Raw genomic sequence first — 6,000 nt, 5'->3', positions numbered from 1 at the left:
GTAGTGGTATTGCTGGATCAAAGGGTATATACATTTTTGTTGCCCTTTGGGCATAGTTCCAAATTTCTCTCCAGAAAGGGTGGATGAGTTCACAGCTCCACCAACAGTGTAATAGTGTCCCAGATTTCCCACAATCCTTCCAACAATGATCATTATCCTTTCTGGTCATATTGGCCAGTCTGAGAGGTGTGAGGTGGTACCTCAGAGAAGCTTTAATTTGCATTTCTCTAAAAAATAATGATTTAGAGCAATTTTTCATATGACCATGGATTGCTTTGATCTCCTCATCTGTAAATTGCCTTTGTATATCCTTTGACCATTTGTCAACTGGGGAATGGCTTTTTAAAAAAAAATATGACAGTTCTCTGTATATTTTAGAAATGAGTCCTTTGTCAGAAACAGTTGTAAAGATTGTTTCCCAGTTTACTACATTTCTTTTGATCTTGGTTGCAGTGGTTCTATCTGTGCAAAAGAAAAGCATATATTTCTTCTCATCTTTGTTAGGAATAATACCTGAGTCAATTATTTCTATAAAAACTGAGACCCGAAAATTCAAAGTCCATTCCCAGACAATATCAATACTCACTAACCAAATATGTTTTTCTGTTCTGAATTCTTACCCTCAGGTAGCAACAATGATTAACATCCTACCTATACTCTGAAGATCTTCAGTTTCTTGCCCAAAAACTTCATAAATCTTATCACTATTTTCTAAATTTCTCTTGGCAGGATCATTTACACCTAATGTGAATCACCCGAAATTTTTGATAACTCTTGGGAGTGTTCATCACAATCTAGATACACGTCCCAGGAAAAGAGCAGATTTCCCTAATGTTCTTATTGTCTACCTCAGAAGAGAGAGTACTCATTTCATCTTTATTTCACCCTTACTTGATGATCATCCTTTTTTTGTGGTACCTGTAAATCCAGAGCATCATTTATTGGTCAATAAGCAGTTGCTTGAAGGGCTCATCTCACTCTTCTTCTGGAAGAACCTCTAATCTATTACTTTGTTTTGTTTTCTGACCTCAGACACTTTAATTGTCATGTGATCCTGGACAAATAACTTAACCCTGTTTGCCTCAGTTTCCTCATCTGTAAAATGAGTTGGAGAAGGAAAATGCAAACCACTCCAGTATGTTTGCCAAGAAAACTCCCAAATGGGGACACAAAGAGTCAGACATAATTAAAACTACTGAACAACAACAAAAAGAAATCACCAGTTTTGGTAAACAATACACAACCCATATACATTCATTCACTGATTTATTAATTTATCTAACAAATATTTATAATCATTAATTACAAGAACTTCATAGTCTATAAATTGCTTTCATCAGGGTAAACAGTGAAGGTAATACAATTATTATTGTGAGTCAGGATTTCAGTGGAATTGAGGAATTTGCCCATATTCCCACCACACCTTTTGGGATTATTGTGAGCAAAATTATGGAGCAGCAGACCTGGAGTTGAGTTAATTTTATTGAGTTAATTTTGCCCCTGGGTAAAATCTGGAACTTGACTGGAGACCTTTTGAGCAAGGAAGATTTAAAGTCAACAAGAAGATTAAAGTACTTAAGATCTCAAAGAACTTCCTTTCTAATTGCCTTGAACTTCCTTGTTAGGGATTTCTACCTGTTCTTCCTTTTTTTTACAATTTTTTTAAACTGCTGTGGGGACTATTTTTACCAGGGAGTGTCTGAATATTTTTTTTAATAAATATTTTATAACTCAAGCTCTGAGTGATCTGATGCATGCAAGGTAGAGTCCTGACCCAGATAATTATTATACCATTTTCCAGGTGATCCGAAAACACTGGCAGTATTTGATAAAGTTTTCATGAAGCTGTTAAACATCATTTTCTTAGGCTAAAATTGAAATAACAAAGTTAGTTTTCTAAATAAAGTTTTATGCTATTGTTCTATCAGAACCCAGGAGGGATGGGAATTCAGGGAAGCCTGGAAAGATTTGCATGAACTGATGCTAAGTGAGATGAGCAGAACCAGAAGAACATTGTACACCCTAACATCAACATGGGAGTGATGATTAACCTTAATGGACTTGCTCATACCAACAGCACAACAATCAGGCACAATTTTGGGTGTCTGTTATGGAGAATGCTATCTGTGTCCTGAGAAAGAATTGTTGAGTTTGAACAAAGACCAAGGACTATTACCTTTAATTTAAAAAAAAATGTCTTATTATGCAATTCTGCTATATCTCATACTATATGTTTCTTCCTTAGGGATATGATTTCTCTCATCACATTCAACTTAGATCAATCCATACTATGGGAATGATGTAGAAACTAGCAAACTGCCTTCTGTGGTGGGTGGGGGAGGGAAGTGAGATTGGGGGGAAAATTGCAAAACTCAAAATAAATAAAACCTTTCTTAAAAAAATAACATTTTATTCTCTAGGATCTTAGCAAAAAAACAAGAATGGATGGCATCCTTGTGAATGCCAACTTTGATACAAAATTCTGGGGGCATTTTATAAGAAAGGACAAAGAATAATAAAAATCGAGTTAAGTAACCAATGAGATTTCACATAGATGATATGGTTTTACAATATTGATCCTCTCATATCTTATAGTATTTACTTAAAATTCCTATTGACAGGAATCCTACATAGTCTCATCCAAGATGTCTCTTACCTTGAGGTTTGTTGATCAGGTAAAGGAATTTATTGGTGTTATCACTGAGTTTTCAATTTATTGGTGTTATCATTGAGTTTTCAAGGCAGTATTGACACTGGCCACATCAATATTTGGAATGTAGGAGATAGGCTTTACATAGAAGACTGACATTTTTTTACACACTGAAATTTACAACTATTAGTTAAAGGTTAAGAAACTAATTTTTATTAGAAATATTAATTCCAAATTAATAAATATCAGATTAGATAAAGTAAGAACATGATTCTTTGAGAAAACTGAAACTGAGAGGTAGTGCCTTGATATTTGAACAATTGTGGAGAATGGGAGAGTCAACGAATTAGTGAAAACAAATATCTTGCTATAAAAAATAAAGGGATAAGAATAAAATCTGTTAGATTAGCTAAAATAACAAAGAAAAGGAAAAAAGAACAATGTTGGAGGGAATGTGGGGGGAAATGAAACACTAATGTGTTGTTGATGGAGTTGTGAATTGATCTAACCACTATGGAGAATAATTTGGAAATACTCTTAAAGGGTAATAAAACTGTATATATCCTTTGATACAGCAAAACTGTTACTAGGTCTATATAAAAAAGAGATCACAAAAAAGGGGGGGGGAATATTAAAAAATATTGATAGTAGTTCTTTTCATAGTGGCAAAGAATTGGGAATTGAAGGGATGCCCTTTCAGTTGGAGAATGGCTGAACAAATTATAGTATATGAATGTGATATAGTCTATTATTTTTTAATATTTATTCTCTTTTTGTACAAATAATTTTTATACATTAATAAAATGTTCTTGTTTAAGAGTAAACAGAATACCCCTTCCCCCCAAAAATATAGACTTGCTTGAGCAATAAAGTAAAGGGGAGAGAAAAAAATTAAATAAAAAATAATAGTAATAATTGTAGTTATGGTTAGGTGGCACAATGGACGGGGCCCCAGCCCTGGAGCTAGGAGCACCCGAGCCCATATCCCGCCCCATACACCCAACAATTACCCAGCCATGTGACATGCAAGCCACCCCAACCCCACTGCCCTGCAAAATCCAAAAGAAGAAAAAAGAAGACCCAAAATAAAATAAAATAGTAATAATAGTAGAGGTGGCTGGGTGGCAGACAGAGCATTGGCCCTTGAGCCAACAGCACCCGGGTCCAAATCCAGCCTCAGACACCCAAAGATTACCCTGCTATGCAGCCCCAGGCAGGCCACCCAGCCCCATTTGCCCTGTACCACCCCCCAAATAATAATAATAATAATAATAATAATAATAATAATAAATGTACTTCAGTCTTTGTACCAACACCAACAACTCTGTTGCAGGTGGATCACATTCTTTATGATAAGTCCATGGCAAAAGTTACTTCCATATTTTTCCACCATTGCCATTGCTGATCGCAACTCCCTCCTTTTGTATTTCTCCACTACGATGTACTATATTTTCTCTCTCCTTTCACTCTGACTCTGCTGTAGGGTAGCTGAGTGGCGAAGCAGACAGATCCCTGGTCCTGGGGCCAAGAGGCCCTGAGCCCCCACACCAGCCCTTAGGCCCAGTATCCACCTGGTCCTCTGGTCCCAGACAGGCCATCCAATCCTAGCCCCTTGCAAGAAGTAAAAAGGAAAATGTGTTATATCTGACCACTCTCCCCCCATGGTCCATCCTCTCCTCCATCACTCACATCCCCCCCTTCCCCCTGTCCCCTCCCTCTCCTTCTTACTCCAGATGCCTATACCCCATTGAGTATATATGCTGTTTCCTCTCCTAGCCACCTCTGATGAGAGCAAAGATTCCCTCATTCCCCCTTCTCTTCCCCCCTTCCATATCATTGCAATAGCTCATTGTAATAAAGAAAAATCTTATTATATGAAATATCTTGGCCTATCCCCCCCTCTCCTTTTTCTTTCTCCCATTACATTTCCCTTTTTTCTATTGACTCCATTTTTACATCATATTTTATCTTCAAATTCAGCTTTCTCCTGTGCTTCATCTATAAAAGCTCCCTCTACCTGCTCTATTAACTGAGAAGGTTCATATGAGTATTATCAGTGTCATTTTTCTATGCAGGAATACATGCAGTTCATACTCATTAAGTCCATCATATTTTACACCTCTCCTTCAATCTCTATGCTTCACCTGAGTCCTGTATTGGAAGATCAAACCTTCTGTTCAGCTCTGCCCATTCTAACAGGAACATTTGAAATTCCCCTGGTTCACTGAAAGTTCATCTTTTTCCCTGGAAGAGGACATTCAGCCTTGTTGGGTAGTTGATTCATGGCTGCATTCTAAGCTCTTTTGCCTTCTGGAATATTATATTCCAAGCCCTACGAGCTTCCAATGTAGTTGCTGCTAAGTCCTGTGTGATCCTGACTGCAGCTCCACGGTATTTGAACCGTGTCCTTCTGGCTGCTTGTAATATTTTCTCTTTGACTTGGGAGTTCTGGAACATGGCTATAATATTCCTAGGGGTTGATTTTTTGGGATCTCTTTCTTGGGGAGATTGGTGGATTCTCTCCATTTCTGTTTTGCCCTCTGCTTCTAGAATATCAGAGCAATTTTCCTGTAGTAATTCTTTGAAAATGATGTCAAGGCTCTTTTCCTGATCATGACTTTCAGGTATTCCAATAATTTTTAAATTATCTTTCCTAAGTCTGTTTTCGATATCAGTTGTTTTTTTTCAGTGAGATATTTCACATTTTCTTCTAATTTTTTGGTTTTTTGTTTTTGGAGTATTGATTCCTGATTTCTGGTAAATTCATCAATCTCCCTGAATTCTATTCTTTGTCTGAAGGATTTGTTCTCCTCAGAGTGTTTTCTTATCTCTTTTTCCATCTGGCCAATTTTGCTTTTTAAAGCATTCTTCTCCTCAATAACTTTTTGAACTGTTTTATCCATTTGACCTAAGCTGGTTTTTAGCATGCTATTTTCTTCAGCATTTTTTTGGATTTCCTTGACTAGGCTGCTGACTTCATTTTCATGTTTTTCCTGCATCTCTCTCATTTCTTTTCCCAGTTTTTCTTCTAACTCCCTCATTTAATTTTCAAAGCCTTTTTTGATCTCTGTCCTAGCCTGAGCCCAAGTTCTGTTTTTCTTGGACTCTTTAGATGCAGGAGCTTGTGCTTCCTCATCTTCAGACTGAGTATTTTGATCATTCTTGGGCTCATATGCAATATTTCTCCATGGTATTCTTCTTGTTTCTCTGCTTGCTCATTTTCCCAGCCTGGGCCTGGTTTTGGGGTGCTTCCTGAGCTTTTGGGATATTCCCACAAGGATCTCAGTATGTGAGGCTCTGTCCTCCCTCCTGGTCTGTGAATATGCACCCCCCTCCTTCTGCTACAGGGC

The sequence above is a fragment of the Macrotis lagotis genome, chromosome 1 (assembly GCF_037893015.1).
Source record: "Macrotis lagotis isolate mMagLag1 chromosome 1, bilby.v1.9.chrom.fasta, whole genome shotgun sequence".
Taxonomy (NCBI): Eukaryota; Metazoa; Chordata; class Mammalia; order Peramelemorphia; family Peramelidae; genus Macrotis; species Macrotis lagotis.
This window is presented reverse-complemented; position numbering follows the sequence as displayed.